This window comes from Bubalus kerabau, chromosome 13 (genome assembly GCF_029407905.1).
Source record: "Bubalus kerabau isolate K-KA32 ecotype Philippines breed swamp buffalo chromosome 13, PCC_UOA_SB_1v2, whole genome shotgun sequence".
NCBI classification, from domain to species: domain Eukaryota; kingdom Metazoa; phylum Chordata; class Mammalia; order Artiodactyla; family Bovidae; genus Bubalus; species Bubalus kerabau.
The window spans coordinates 38,712,465-38,729,122 of NC_073636.1; positions in this window are offsets into that span (position 1 = coordinate 38,712,465).

A 16,658-nucleotide genomic window follows, 5' to 3' on the forward strand; every position below is an offset into this window, starting at 1 on the left:
CTGAGGCTCCTATTCTTGTGTGGGGACAATGACCTTGGCTTCAGTGAGTGTGGCTTGTGTGATATGAAAACAAACACCAGCCTTAGAGCCCTGAGGGCAGGCCTGAGAGGTCAGACAGCATATTTTGCTATGTGCCAGACTCTCTCTCCACGTTGCCTGGTCAGCTTGGCCCAGTGAGGGAGCAGTGGCTGTCCCAGTGGAGGAAGGGGTGGTACTTGCATTCCAGAACTCACGAAAGGCTCCTGATCAGAGGTGGCAGGAGTGATGGAAGGTGGGAGTCATGGCTGGAGACAGAAATGAGATGAGCAGCTGAAGGTCTGCATTCTCCTGGCCCCTGGTCCTTCCCTTGACACCACTACCCCGTCCCCTGCACGTGTAGATGTATCTGCAGCCATAAACGTATCCCAGTGGAGAAAAAGTGTGTTGGCTGTTGGGAGCTGCGTTAGGCATTACTGACAAAATGGAGGCACGGCCCCAACTCCCTCTCCTTGTCCCGCAGCCACGGACCCAGGATAAAGGAGTTAGGCCTTGTGATTCTGACTTGTTCTTTCCTCTCCTCAGCTGAGTAGACTGAAAAGAATATTAAGGTGTTTATTATTCTTGAGAGGAGCATGAGAAGGCACAAAGCCTCTGCAGCTGTGCTCAGAAAATAATTCATAAAGTTAGTCATTGACATTTGTTCAAAGACTTTTATAAAAGAGTGTTCCAGGGTGAGCACGTAGGCCGCAGCTTGAGGCCATGAGAAGGATTGCTATCTGAAGCCTATTTGTGAGGAAGTGTTTATGGTGAAGGAGTTTGCTGAATTTAGGGCTTAGGAATAATTAAAATAGTTAGAAGCTACAGATTTAAGGAATGTTGTAATGTTAGCATATTCTACTATAGCTTATAGAGATTAGGAACTTTAGGGATATTAATAGCTAATAGCCCTTTTTAAGAAATAGTGAGCTTAGGAGGAGGAGCTAAGATGGCAGAGGAATAGGACGGGGAGACCACTTTCTCCCTCACAAATTCATCAAAAGAACATTTAAACGCTGAGTAAATTCCACAAAACAACTTCTGAATGCCGGCAGAGGACATCAGGCACCCAGAAAAGCAGCCCACTGTCTTCAAAGGAGGTAGGAAAAATATAAAAGACAAAAAAAAGAGACAAAAGAGGGAGGGACGGAGCTCCATCCGGGAAGGGAGTCTTAAAAAGAGAGAAGTTTCCAAACACCAGGAAACACTCTCATTGCCGAGTCTGTGGAGAGCCTTGGAAGCACAGAGGGCAACATAACAGGGAGGAAAAATAAATAAATAATTAAAACCCACAGATTACTGAGCCCAACGGTAACTCCCCCAGCGGAGAAGCAGCACAGACGCCTGCACCCGCCACTAGCAAGCGGGGGGCTGGGCAGGGAGGCGCGGGCTGAATTGCTTAGAGTAAGGATCTGGCATGAATGCCCCGAGCGCTATCTGAGCGAACTAACTTGGGCTAGCAAACGAGACTGTGGGATAACTACCACCGAAAAGCCAGCCCTAACCTAAGACACCGCCAGGCTCACGCACAGAACAAAGGACTGAACAGAGATAGCCGGCTGCAGACCATCCCCCTCCGGTGACAGGCAGCCAGAGCCGGAAGGGGGCAATCGCAGCCCCACAGAGACATTATCTACAAAACTGTAAGCAGGCTTCTTTGCTAACTAAGACATCTTGGGGTTCTGGATGGTCAAGATCTGCCTGAGAAGGTGCGCCAGTTGTACACCCAGAAAACTGAGCGGCAGGGACGGGGGAGGAGATAGGTTGCAACGACCATGCTCGCCAAACACCTCATCACCTGAGCTGCTTGGATCTGGGAAGGGCACAAAACGCAGGCCCAACCGAGTCTGTGCCTCTGAGGACTACCCGAGTGCCTGAACCTGTGCGGCTTAGACCTGGGAGGTGAATGCAGCCCAGGGCCGGCCTCAGACAGTTCCCGGTGGAGCAACCTAGAGCCTGAGCAGTGTGGGCAGGGAGGGTACACGCACTGTGAGCGGAGGCAAGGCCCAGTGTGGCTGAGGCACTGCAAGCACACACCAGTGTTATTTTTTTGCAGTGTCCCTCCCTCCCCACAGCGTGACTGAACAAGTGAGCCTAAAAAAAAAAAAAAAAAAAAGTGTCCACCACTGCCCCCTTTGTGTCAGGGCGGAAGTCAGACACTGAAGAGACCAGCAAACAGAAGAAGCTAAAACAGAGGGAACTGCCTTGGAAGTGACAGGTGCAATAGATTAAAACCCTGTCGTTAGTTCCAACTACATAGGAAGGGGCCTATAGATCTTGAGAAATATAAGCTGGACCAAGGAACTATCCGAAAATGAACTGAACCCACAATACCCACAACAACACCAGAGAAAGTCCTAGATATATTTTTACTATTTTTACAATCATTCTTTCTCTTTTTTAAAATTTTTAAAAAATTTTAAGTCCTCTATTACTCCTTTAATTTTCACTTTTATAACCTACTATTACTTTGCAAAAAAAAAAAGACCCTATTTTTTTAAAAGCAAACTTTATATATATATTTTTTTATAATTTTTGTGACTTTGTTTTTTCTCTCTCTCTCTCTCTCTTTTTTTTTTTCCTTCTTTTCTTTAACATTGTATTTTTGAAATTCCAAACTCTACTCTAGATTTTTAATTTTTGCTTTTTGGTATTTGTTATCAGTTTTGTACCTATATTTTTTAAAATAATTTTTGTGACTTTGTTTTTTTTCCTCTTTCTTTTTCTTCTTATTTTCTTTAACATTGTATTTTTGAAATTCCAAACTCTACTCTAGATTTTTAATTTTTGCTTTTTGGTATTTGTTATCAATTTTGTACCTTTAAGAACCCAATCTTCAGTACCCATTTTTACTTGGGAGCGAGATTACTGGCTTGACTGCTCTCTCCTCCTTTGGACTCTCCTTTTTCTCTACCAGGTCGCCTGTGTCTCCTCCCTAACCCCTCTCTTCTCTACCCAACTCTGTGAATTTCTGTGTGTTCCAGATGGTGGAGAACACTTAGGGAACTGATTACTGGCTGGATCTGTCTCTCTGTTTTTGATTCCCCTCTTTTATCCTCCTGGCCACCTCTGTCTCCTTCCTCCCTCTTCTCTTCTCTGTATAACTCCATGAACATCTCTGAGTGGTCCAGTTGTGGAGTGCACATAAGGAAGTGATTACTGGCTAGCCTGCTCTCTCCTCTATTGATTCCACCTCATCTCATTCGGGTCACCTCTAACTCCCTCCTCCCTCTTCTCTTCTCCATGTAACTCTGTGAACCTCTCTGGTGTCCCTCACTGTGGAGAAACTTTTCATCTTTAACCTAGATGTTTTATCAGTGGTGCTGTATAGAAGGAGAAGTTTTGAGACTACTCTAAAAATAAGACTGAAAGACAGAAGCAGGAGGCTTAAGTCCAAACCCTGACTCCAGGGAACTCCTGACTCCAGGGAACATTAATTGACAGGAGCTCATCAAACGCCTCCATACCTACACTGAAACCAAGCACCACCAAAGGGCCAACAAGTTCCAGAGCAAGACATACCATGCAAATTCTCCAGCAACACAGGAACACAGCCCTGAGCTCCAATATACAGGCTGCCCAAGTTACTACAAAACCATAGACATCTCATAACTCATTACTGGGCACTTCATTGCACTCCAGAGAGAAGAAATCCAGCTCCACCCACCAGAACACCAACACAAGCTTCCCTAACCAAGAAACCTTGACAAGCCACCTATATGAACCCACCCACAGCAAGGAAACTCCACAATAAAGAGAACACCACAAACTGCCAGAATACAGAAAGGACACCCCAAACTCAGCAATTTAAACAAGATGAAGAGACAGAGGAATACCCAGCAGGTAAAGGAACAGGATAAATGCCCACCAAACCAAACAAAAGAGGAAGAGATAGGGAATCTACCTGATAAAGAATTCCAAATAATGATAGTGAAAATGATCCAAAATCTTGAAATCAAAATGAAATCACAGATAAATAGCCTGGAGACAAGGATTGAGAACATGCAAGAAAGGTTTAACAAGGACCTAGAAGAAATAAAAAAGAGTCAATATATAATGAATAATGCAATAAATGAGATCAAAAACACTCTGGAGGCAACAAATAGTAGAATAACAGAGGCAGAAGATAGGATTAGTGAATTAGAAGATAGAATGGTAGAAATAAATGAATCAGAGAGGAAAAAAGAAAAACGAATTAAAAGAAATGAGGACAAGCTCAGAGACCTCCCGGACAATATTAAACGCTACAACATTCGAATCATAGGAGTCCCAGAAGAAGAAGACAAAAAGAAAGACCATGAGAAAATACTTGAGGAGATAATCATTGAAAACTTCCCTAAAATGGGGAAGAAAATAATCACCCAAGTCCAAGAAACCCAGAGAGTCCCAAACAGGATAAACCCAAGGCGAAACACCCCAAGACACATATTAATCAAATTAACAAAGATCAAACACAAAGAACAAATATTAAAAGCAGCAAGGGAAAAACAACAAATAACACACAAGGGGATTCCCATAAGGATAACAGCTGATCTTTCAATAGAAACTCTTCAGGCCAGGAGGGAACGGCAAAACATACTTAAAGTGATGAAAGAAAATAACCTACAGCCCAGATTACTGTACCCAGCAAGGATCTCATTCAAATATGAAGGAGAAATCAAAAGCGTTACAGACAAGCAAAAGCTGAGAGAATTCAGCACCACCAAACCAGCTCTCCAACAAATGCTAAAGGAGATTCTCTAGACAGGAAACACAAAAAAGGGTGTATAAATTTGAACCTAAAACAATAAAGTAAATGGCAACGGAATCATACTTATCAATAATTTCCTTAAACGTAAATGGGTTGAATGCCCCAACCAAAAGACAAAGACTGGCTGAATGGATACAAAAACAAGACCCCTATATATGTTGTCTACAAGAGACCCACCTCAAAACAGGGGACACATACAGACTGAAAGTGAAGGGCTGGAAAAGATATTCCATGCAAATAGAGATCAAAAGAAAGCAGGAGTAGCAATACTCATATCAGATAAAGTAGACTTTAAAACAAAGGCTGTGAAAAGAGACAAAGAAGGACACTACATAATGATCAAAGGATCAATCCAAGAAGAAGATATAACAATTATAAATATATATGCACCAACATAGGAGCACCACAATATGTAAGACAAATGCTAACAAGTATGACAGGGGAAATTAACAATAACACAATAATAGTGGGAGACTTTAATACCCCACTCACACCTATGGATAGATCAGCTGAACAGAAAATTAACAAGGAAACACAAACTTTAAACGATATAATAGACCAGTTAGACCTAATTGATATCTATAGGACTTTCACCCCAAAACAATGAATTTCACCTTTTTCTCAAGCGCACACGGAACCTTCTCCAGGATAGATCACATGCTGGGCCATAAATCTAGCCTTGGTAAATTCAAAAAAATTGAAATCATTTCAAGCATCTTTTCTGACCACAATGCAGTAAGATTAGATCTCAATTACAGGAGAAAAACTACTAAAAATTCCATATATGGAGGCTGAACAACACGCTGCTGAATAACCAACAAATCACAGAAGAAATCAAAATATGCATAGAAACGAATGAAAATGAAAACACAACAACCCAAAACTTGTGGGACACTGTAAAAGCAGTCCTAAGGGGAAAGTTCATAGCAATACAGGCATACCTCAAGAAACAAGAAAAAAGTCAAATAAATAACCTAACTTTACACCTAAAGCAACTAGAAAAAGAAGAAATGAACCCCAGGGTTAGTAGAAGGAAAGAAATCTTAAAAATTAGGACAGAAATAAACGCAAAAGAAACAAAAGAGACCATAGCAAAAATCAACAAAGCCAAAAGCTGGTTCTTTGAAAGGATAAATAAAATTGACAAACCATTAGCCAGACTCATCAAGAAACAAAGGGAGAAAAATCAAATCAATAAAATTAGAAATGAAAATGGAGAGATCACAACAGACAACACAGAAATACAAAGGATCATAAGAGACTACTATCAGCAATTATATGCCAATAAAATGGACAACGTGGATGAAATGGACAAATTCTTAGAAAAGTACAACTTTCCAAAACTGGACCAGGAAGAAATAGAAAATCTTAACAGACCCATCACAAGTACAGAAATTGAAACTGTTATCAGAAATCTTCCAGCAAACAAAAGCCCAGGTCCAGACAGCTTCACAGCTGAATTCTACCAAAAATTTAGAGAAGAGCTAACATGTATCCTCGGAGAAGGCAATGGCACCCCACTCTAGTACTCTTGCCTGGAAAATCCCATGGACGGAGGAGCCTGGTAGGCTGCAGTCCATGGGGTCGCTAAGAGTAGGGCACGACTGAGCGACTTCACTTTCACTTTTCACTTTCATGCATTGGAGAAAGAAATGGCAGCCCACTCCAGTGTTCTTGCCTGGAGAATCCCAGGGATGGGGGAGCCTGGTGGGCTGCCATCTATGGGGTTGCACAGAGTCGGGTATGACTGAAGTGACTTAGCAGCAGCAGCAGCAGCAACACCTATCCTACTCAAACTCTTCCAGAAAATTGTAGAGGAAGGTAAACTTCCAAACTCATTCTATGAGGCCACCATCACCCTAATACCAAAACCTGACAAAGATGCCACAAAAAAAGAAAACTACAGGCCAATATCACTGATGAACATAGATGCAAAAATCCTTAACAAAATTCTAGCAATCAGAATCCAACAACACATTAAAAAGATCATACACCATGACCAAGTGGGCTTTATCCCAGGGATGCAAGGATTCTTTAATATCCACAAATCAATCAATGTAATACACCACATTAACAAATTGAAAAATAAAAACCATATGATTATCTCAATAGATGCAGAGAAAGCCTTTGACAAAATTCAACATCCATTTATGATAAAAACTCTCCAGAAAGCAGGAATCGAAGGAACATACCTCAACATAATAAAAGCTATATATGACAAACCCACAGCAAACATTATCCTCAATGGTGAAAAATTGAAAGCATTTCCCCTAAAGTCAGGAACAAGACAAGGGTGCCCACTTTCACCATTACTATTCAACATAGTTTTGGAAGTTTTGGCCACAGCAATCAGAGCAGAAAAAGAAATAAAAGGAATCCAAATTGGAAAAGAAGAAGTAAAACTCTCACTGTTTGCAGATGACATGATCCTCTACATAGAAAACCCTAACGACTCCACCAGAAAATTACTAGAACTGATCAATGAATATAGTAAAGTTGCAGGATATAAAATCAACACACAGAAATCCTTTGCATTCCTATACACTAATAATGAGAAAACAGAAAGAGAAATTAAGGAAACAATTCCATTCACCATTGCAACAAAAAGAATAAAATGCTTAGGAATATATCTACCTAAAGAAACTAAAGACCTATATACAGAAAACTATAAAACACTGGTGAAAGAAATCAAAGAGGACACTAATAGATGGAGAAATATACCATGTTCATGGATTGGAAGAATCAACATAGTGAAAATGAGTATACTATCCAAAGCAATTTATAGATTCAATGCAATCCCTATCAAGCTACCAACGGTATTCTTCACAGAGCTAGAACAAATAATTTCACAATTTGTATGGAAATATAAAAAACCTCGAATAGCCAAAGCAATCTTGAGAAAGAAGAATGGAACTGGAGGAATCAACCTGCCTGTCTTCAGGCTCTACTACAAAGCCACAATCATTTAGACAGTATGGTACTGGCACAAAGACAGAAATATAGATCAATGGAACAAAATAGAAAGCCCAGAGATAAATCCACGCACCTATGGACACCTTATCTTTGACAAAGGAGGCAAGAATATACAATGGATTAAAGACAATCTCTTTAACAAGTGGTGCTGGGAAAACTGGTCAACCACTTGTAAAAGAATGAAACTAGAACACTTTCTAACACCATACACAAAAAGAAACTCAAAATGGATTAAAGATCTAAACGTAAGACCAGAAACTTTAAAACTCCTAGAGGAGAACACAGGCAAAACACTCTCTGACATACTTCACAGCAGGATCCTTTATGACCCACCTCCCAGAATATTGGAAATAAAAGCAAAAATAAACAAATAATAAACAAATGGGACCTAATAAACTTAAAAGCTTCTGCATAACAAAGGAAACTATAAGCAAGGTGAAAAGACAGCCTTCAGAATGGGAGAAAATAATAGCAAATGAAGCAACTGACAAACAACTAATCTCAAAAATATACACGCAACTCCTACAGTCAATTCCAGAAAAATAAATGACCCAATCAAAACATGGGCCAAAGAACTAAATAGACATTTCTCCAAAAAAGACATACAGATGGCTAACAAACACATGAAAAGATGCTCAACATCACTCATTATCAGAGAAATGCAAATCAAAACCAGTATGAGATACCATTTCACGTCAGTCAGAATGGCTGCGATCCAAAAGTCTACAAGCAATAAATGCTGGAGAGGGTGTGGAGAAAAGGCAACCCTCTTACACTGTTGGTGGGAATGCAAACTAGTACAGCCACTATGGAGAACAGTGTGGAGATTCCTTAAAAAACTGGAAATAGAACTGCCTTATGATTCAGCAATCCCACTGCTGGGCATACACACTGAGGAAACCAGAATTGAAAGAGACACGTGTACCCCAATGTTCATCGCAACACTGTTTATAATAGCCGGGACATGGAAGCAACCTAGATGTCCATCAACAGATGAATGGATAAGAAAGCTGTGGTACATATACACAAAGGAGTATTACTCAGCTATTAAAAAGAATACATTTGAATCAGTTCTAATGAGGTGGATGAAACTGGAGCCTATTATACAGAGTGAAGTAAGCCAGAAAGAAAAACACCAATACAGTATACTAACGCATATATATGGAATTTAGAAAGATGGTAACAATAACCCTGTGTACGAGACAGCAAAAGAGACACTGATGTATAGAACAGTCTTTTGGACTCTGTGGGAGAGGGAGAGGGTGGAATGATTTGGGAGAATGGCATTGAAACATGTATAATATCATATATGAAACGAGTCGCCAGTCCAGGTTCGATGCACAATACTGGATGCTTGGGGCTGGTGCACTGGGACGATCCAGAGGGATGGTACGGGGAGGGAGGAGGGAGGAGGGTTCAGGATGGGGAATATTGTATACCTGTGGCGGATTCACGTTGATATATGGCAAAACCAATACAATATTGTAAAGTTAAAAAATAAAAAAATAAAGTAAATAAAATAAATAGTGAGCTTGGGATACTAGGGCCAAACAGGACTTAGAAAGATAAGAAATAAACTGAGGAATGTGGTATGGAGCTCAGACATTAGCGTGAGTTACAATGTATTCACAAGGACACATGAGAAGAAGTAGATAAGAGAATCTCTGAGGCAGGAACTCCTTTTGAGGGGGAACAATGATTTATGGAGACAACAAATCTGGGTCAGTGGAAACTGAAAATATCAAACCTCTGACCTAATACTTTTGTAAAATATAAAAGAGAATCTTAAGCTTGAAATAAATACGCAGTCCAAGAAAATTGAGAGCCTGCGTCATTTCTTGCCAACACCACTCATCTCTTCAGGTTGATTCCCTGGCTGCTGGAGCTGGACTCTGGCAGGTGGCCTCTTTTCTGAAGATGATACGTGGAGCCTCTGGTGAGAACCAGGTCAGCAACTCCCATGCCCAGAGGGAAGCCTTCCACTTGTCCCAGCCTGAGAGTAGTTTCACAGACTCGCCAAGTCATTCGATAAGCTCCTGCTATATACACAGAATTCCCACCCACCTAGCCCATTTCCCATTCGCAAACCTGAATGGATGATAAAGGATTGTGCACATCTGAGAAAAACTGGCAGCATCAAAGAGAAAAAAACCGAGACACACAAACATAAGAAACTTTAAAATAACTGAAGACAACATAAGACCAAAACAGAGGCTATGAAGAAGAAGCAATCAGAACCAAAAGGCACTCTTAGAAAGTAAACTTCCAGATGTTCAAGTTGGATTTAGAAAAGGCAGAGAAACCAGAGATCAAATTGCCAACACCCGTTGGATCATAGAAAAAGCAAGTAAGTTCCAGAAAAACATCTACTTCTGCTCTATTGACTATGCCAAAGCCTTTGACTGTGTGGATCACAACAAACTGTGGAAAATTCTTAAAGAGATGGGAATACCAGACCACCTTACCTGCCTCCTGAGAAATCTGTATGCAGGTCAAGAAGCAACAGTTAGAACTGGACATGGAACAACAGCTGCTGCTGCTGCTGCTAAATCACTTCAGTTGTGTCCGACTCTGTGTGACCCCATAGACGGCAGCCCACGAGGCTCCCCATTCCCCGGGATTCTCCAGGCAAGAATCCTGGAGTGCGTTGCCACTTCCTTCTCCAGAGGATCTTACCCAGCTAGGGATCAAACCCTGGTCTCCTGCACTGCAGGAGGATTCTTTACCTCTGAGCCACCAGGGAAGCCCGATTATAAGAATATGCATCATGATTTCCATTATCTTCAATGGTATCCATGCTTAAAATACATTTAAATATTTCAATCTCACAAATATTTGAAAAGATACAAGATGGGTGGTTTCCTCTGAGACCGTGGTCATCCCCGTTGTTCCTGGGAAGGGCTGGCTCTAGACAGCTGAGCCCTGAATTCTGAGTGGCTGGCCTGTGCCCAGTCTCCACCTGGACGGCCAGCAGCCTATGGGGAGGGGAGGGCTCCCTGTGTAGAGGGTGCCCCCTGCTGTTCAGTGGCGCTGAGGCCACGTGGAGAGCAGAGGGGAGGCTTCCAGGGGAGGAGGGTCTCAGGTCAAAGGTCAGAGCCCTCTGGACTTCACTGGAAAGGACCTTCAAGGTGATCAGTTCAAACCCACGTATTTTAGATAGAGAAACTGAGGCCCAAAGAGGTCAATGTCTTGTCCGTACTCAGAGTTCGTTAAAGCTGGCTTCCCTGACCCCTGCCTTGCATCAAAGAGACACCAAACTCACAACTCGAGTGTTTCGCCTTTTTTAAAAAAGAACAATTCATCACAAATTTACTTTCAACGTTCTATAATGTGAACCGTTCACATTTTCAAGACATGATTTAAAACAATCAAGTGATTTTAAAAGTCATTTATTATACCTGGCTTCAGCAAGATGTGAACTGTGAACTTCCTGATGTTCAAGCTGGTTTTAGAAAAGGCAGAGGAACCAGAGATCAAATTGCCAACATCCTCTGGATCATGGAAAAAGCAAGAGAGTTCCAGAAAAACATCTATTTCTGCTTTCTTGACTATGCCAAAGCCTTTGACTGTGTGGATCACAATAAACTGTGGAAAATTCTGAAAGAGATGGGAATACCAGACCACCTGACTTGCCTCTTGAGAAATTTGTATGCAGGTCAGGAACAGTTAGAACTGGACATGGAACAACAGACTGGTTCTAAATAGGAAAAGGAGTACGTCAAGGCTGTATATTGTCACCCTGCTTATTTAACTTCTATGCAGAGTACATCATGAGAAACGCTGGACTGGAAGAAATACAAGCTGGAATCAAGATTGCCGGGAGAAATATCAATAACCTCAGATATGCAGATGACACCACCCTTATGGCAGAAAGTGAAGAGGAACTAAAAGCCTCTTGATGAAAGTGAAAGTGGAGAGTGAAAAAGTTGGCTTAAAGCTCAACATTCAGAAAACGAAGATCATGGCATCTGGTCCCATCACTTCATGGGAAATAGATGGGGAAACAGTGGAAACAGTGTCAGACTTTATTTTTCTGGGCTCCAAAATCACTGCAGATGGTGACTGCAGCCATGAAATTAAAAGACGCTTACTCCTTGGAGGGAAAGTTATGACCAACCTAGATAGCATATTGAAAAGCAGAGTCATTACTTTGCCACAAAGATTCGTCTAGTCAAGGCTATGGTTTTTCCTGTGGTCATGTATGGATGTGAGAGTTGGACTGTGAAGAAGGCTGAGCGCCAAAGAATTGATGCTTTTGAAGTGTGGTGTTGGAGAAGACTCTTGAGAGTCCCTTGGACTGCAAGGAGTTCCAACCAGTCCATTGTGAAGGAGACCAGCCCTGGGATTTCTTTGGAAGAAATGATGCTAAAGCTGAAACTCCAGTACTTTGGCCAACTCATGCGAAGAGTTGACTCATTGGGAAAGACTCTGATGCTGGGAGGGATTGGGGGCAAGAGGAGAAGGGGACGACAGAGGATGAGATGGCTGGATGGCATCACTGACTCAATGGACATGAGTCTGAGTGAACTCCGGGAGTTGGTGATGGACAGGGAGGCCTGGCGTGCTGTGATTCACGGGGTCGAAAAGAGTCGGACACAACCGAGTGACTGATCTGATCTGATTATACCTGGACCCAAGAAGCTCCCCAGGAAGGGATTTCCTTAAGAACCAACGGAAGAGGGGCCTGCCTCTTACTAGCCCAGCTGTTTCGTTTATTATCATTCTCCAGAGGCCTCATGTTTTTGAAGGTTTTTAAAAATCTACCAAACAAAGCGCATATTTAGAGGAAACATGTTCACTTTTAGACGCACAGACTGTAGTTCTAACTGGTATCACGAAATGAAATTGGAGGTGTGGAACACTCTACCCCATGACAGTGACAGTGCGGGCTTTCCGGAAATATTGGCCATTAGGATTGTATCTTATCAGCCAGAGCCAAGGCGGAAAGGGGTGTTTTGTTAGTCTCTGGTGCCCTGTGGAAGGTTAGTATCTCTTCTATCTGGTGTTTTGAAATACTAAAAAGAATCTTAAGAGGTCAAAGGAACCTGGTATCTTTCATTGCGGTATGGACACATGTATCTGAGGATGTCCGAAGGCCCAGAAGCCCCAGGCTGGGGCTGACTCTGTGAGTCACTGACCCTCCCGCCCTGGGGACCACTTTGACTCACATGGCACTGGGATGTGCCTTGATCTAGTCTGTCGATGCATCTACCTTGGTATGAGGGCTTGCCATTACAACCCTCCAAACCTGACCACTCAACTAAAGCAAATGTTTCCTGTAAACTAAATTTGTGTGTGTGTGTGTGGCTGCACCACCTTTTTGGCTTGCCCGGATCTTAGTTCCCCGACCAGGGATGGACCCTATGACCCCGCAGTGAAAGCATGGAGTCCTAACCACTGGACAGCCAGGGAAGTCCCTAAACTAGTCCTTTTACAGATATAAATGTATCTGGAGACTAGTAAAGTTGTGTTGAACATATGCAACTGTTTGCTAAAGCCACAGGCTTCTCAAAAAAAGAGAAAAGGCTAATTCCATTTATATGAAGTTCTAGGATGAGAATCACTAATCTAGCAGTTGCCCCAAGGCCACGAGGATGAGGATGTAGCCGGAAGGGGCCTGAGGGAACTTCCTGGAGTGATGGGAACGTTCTGTAACTGGAGAAGGATTGGGGTTTTATGGGTGTCTGCATCTGTCACACTTCATTAAATGGTACTCGTTAGTTTCACACACTTCACTGTAAGCACATTTTACTTTCAAAATGAGCTGTAAACAAATACTGAACTTTAGCTAATGACTTGCATGCTGAAGTGCTTAGGGGTGAACCCATGTCTGTGACCTTGCAGAGCATCCCAAATTAGATGAACTAATGGATGGGCAGAAAGAGAGGTGTGTGACAAATACATATATATATATATATGTATATATATATATATGATAAAATATTAAAACTGTGATGGGCGTCTGGACATTCCAATCTCCCAATTATTTGTGTCAGAAAATTTTCATAATAAAATGGGAGGAAAAGAATTAAGATTCAATCATTTACTACCTTACGCATAATGTTACTATAGCTGAGTCAACTTTCAAGATTCTACTTTAGAAAAGGACATTTATACAGTTCTAACCGAAGAAGTCTTCAGAGTGGAAAGCTGGTACCTCGGTGGTGTTTGTCTCTAGTAACATAGCTGGCTGGTTATTACTTGCAGACATGTCCTTCTTTCCCAGAGTCTGTGCTGCTGGAGGGCTTGGAGTGTAACACATTCACCTAACTAGCCCTGTGAGTGGTGTGTGGTGGCACTTAATGCATGTGTGGTAAGAGCAGGACTGGGGGCTCAGAGGTGGATTCTGCAGCTTACTGGCTGCTGCCAGCTCTGAGCTTCTGTGTCCTCATCCACAAAACGGGGTGATCTCCATTTGGTTGTTCTGAGGGTTCACATCATGTAGGTAAAACAAGAGTATCTGGCTCCTGAGTAGTAGTAGTAGTGTTAGTCGCTTAGCCATGTCCAACCCTTTGCAACCCAATGGACTGTAGCATGCCAGGCTCGTGTGTCCATGGAATTCTCCAGGCAAGAATACCACAGTGGGTTGCCATTCCCTTCTCCAGGGGATATTCCCGACCTAGGGATCGAACCTGGGTCTCCTGCATTGCAGGCAGATTCTTTACCATCTCAGCCACCAGGGAAGCTCCTGGCTCCTGAGAAGAGCTTTAAAAATAGAAAGATGGGTATAAGGTCCTGAAGGGTCTCCCCAGAGATGGTCTTCAGTACCAGGCAGAAACTGAGCAGCACTGAACGTGATGCCTCACGAAGGACACAGTCCCACTGCAGTCAGTGCTCGTACCAGGACCTCAACCTGGGACCCGCCGTACGGGAGCCCTAGGCAGACCCTAGAAAGAACCATGGTTTCCAAAAAAGAAGCCCCGACTCTTCAAAAATGCTGTTGTCATAAAAGACAAAAACACAAGTGTGGAATATTCCAGATTAGAGGAAATTAGGGACACCACAATTAAAACTCAAATCCTAGACTGGATCCTGTGCTGGGGAGGGGTACATATTATAAAACACACTCGGGCCAGTTGTCAAACCAGAATGTGGATGGCAGGCTAATGTAAAATATTGCTCTAGTGTTAAATTTGGAAGGACTGATGCTAAAGCTGAAGCTTCAATACTTTGGCCACCTGATGTGAAGAACTGATTCATTGGAAAAGACCCTGATGCTGGGAAAGTTTGAAGGTGGAAGGAGAAGGGGATGACGAAGGATGAGATGGTTGGATGGCATCACCAACTCAATGGGCATTAGTTTGAGCAAGTTCCAAGAGTGGTTGATGGACAGGGAAGCCTGGCATGCTGCAGTCCATGGGGTTGCAAAGAGTCAGACTAGACTGAGCCATTGAACTGAACCGAGTGTTAAATTTACTGAACCCAGTAACTACTGTGGTCACATAAGAGAATGTCTTTGTTCTTAGGAAACACATGCCAACATAGCTAAGGGTCTACAGTGTGTGCAATTACACGTGGTTCAAAGGAGAGAAAGAAGAGCTTGTTCACTTGGACACATTGAGAGAGACCCTGGAGCAAAACACTTATTATCAGTGAGTCTGATAAATACAGTATTGGTGTTGTCCAATTAAAAAATATGTACAACCTAAACCCATTTTAGTATTCTTGCCTGGGAAATTCCATGGACACACGAGCCTGGCGCGCTACAGTCCATGGCGTTGCAAAGGGTTGGACATGACTTAGCAATTAAACAACAGCAACTGTGTTTCTAGCCAATACGAGAGAACAAAACGTTGTAAGGAACTGGAGACTGGGGCTGAAACGAGAATCCTACTGTTTACAGATGTGATAAAATGTGAGAATTGTGTTTTACTCAGTGGACATACTGAGGATTTAAACCCAAGAGACAGCCTCTCAGGTGGCTCTGAGGGACTGTTCAGAAGAGGTAAGGAAGGAGCCAAGATATACAGGGGGTTTTGAGAGGAAAAAAACAAAAAAAACAGGTAGTCAATCATCAAAATATTACTGTTATTTAAAGAAAAACCAGGGTACTTCCTGGGTGGCTCAGCAATAAATAATCTGCCTGTAAAGCAGGAACTGCAGGAGATTCAAGTTCATTTCCTGGGTCCGGAGGATCCCCGGGAGGAGGGCATGGCAACCCACTCCGGTATTCTTGCCTGGAAAATCCCAGGCACAGAGGAGCCTGGAGTGCTACAGTCGATAGGGTCACAAAGAGTCTGACACGACTGGAACGACTGAGCACGCACCTAAAGAAAAACTAGAATCTCAGGTTAATGAACTTAGCACTTTTCTAGGTATGGGAAAATCCAAGAGTCTAGGTTCTTTGAAATCATCCTTTGATATATACCCAATGTTTAGTTGGTAAAGAATCCGTTTGCAAGGCAGGAGACCCCAGTTCAATTCTTGGGTCGGGAAGATCAGCTGGAGAAGGGATAGGCCACCCACTCCGGTATTCTTGGGCTTCCCTTGTAGCTCAGCTGGTAAAGAATCTGCCTGCAATATGGGAGACCTAGGTTTGATCGCTGGTTTGGGAAGATCCTCTGAAGGAGGGAAAGGTACCCACTCCAGTATTTGGGCCTGGAGAATTCCATGGATGGTATGGGATGGCAAAGAGTCAGACACAACAGAGCAACTTTCACTTTCAACTATCTAGGACCAGCACTCTTTTTTTCTCTATCTTGAATCCCCTCAGGGTGCATAGTTGGGGGTGACTGTAGCAGCCACAGCGTCCTTTGTTCACTGATTTGGTAGGTGACACTCTCGACTTTTCTTTGTTCATTGCTGGTGAGGACTAAGAATGGTTACACAAAGGATGTTGTGGGCCATTAAGCCATCACATTACAGGCCCCCTGCCCCACGGTGAGCCCTTAGGGACCTCAGGATGGAAAAGCAGAACACT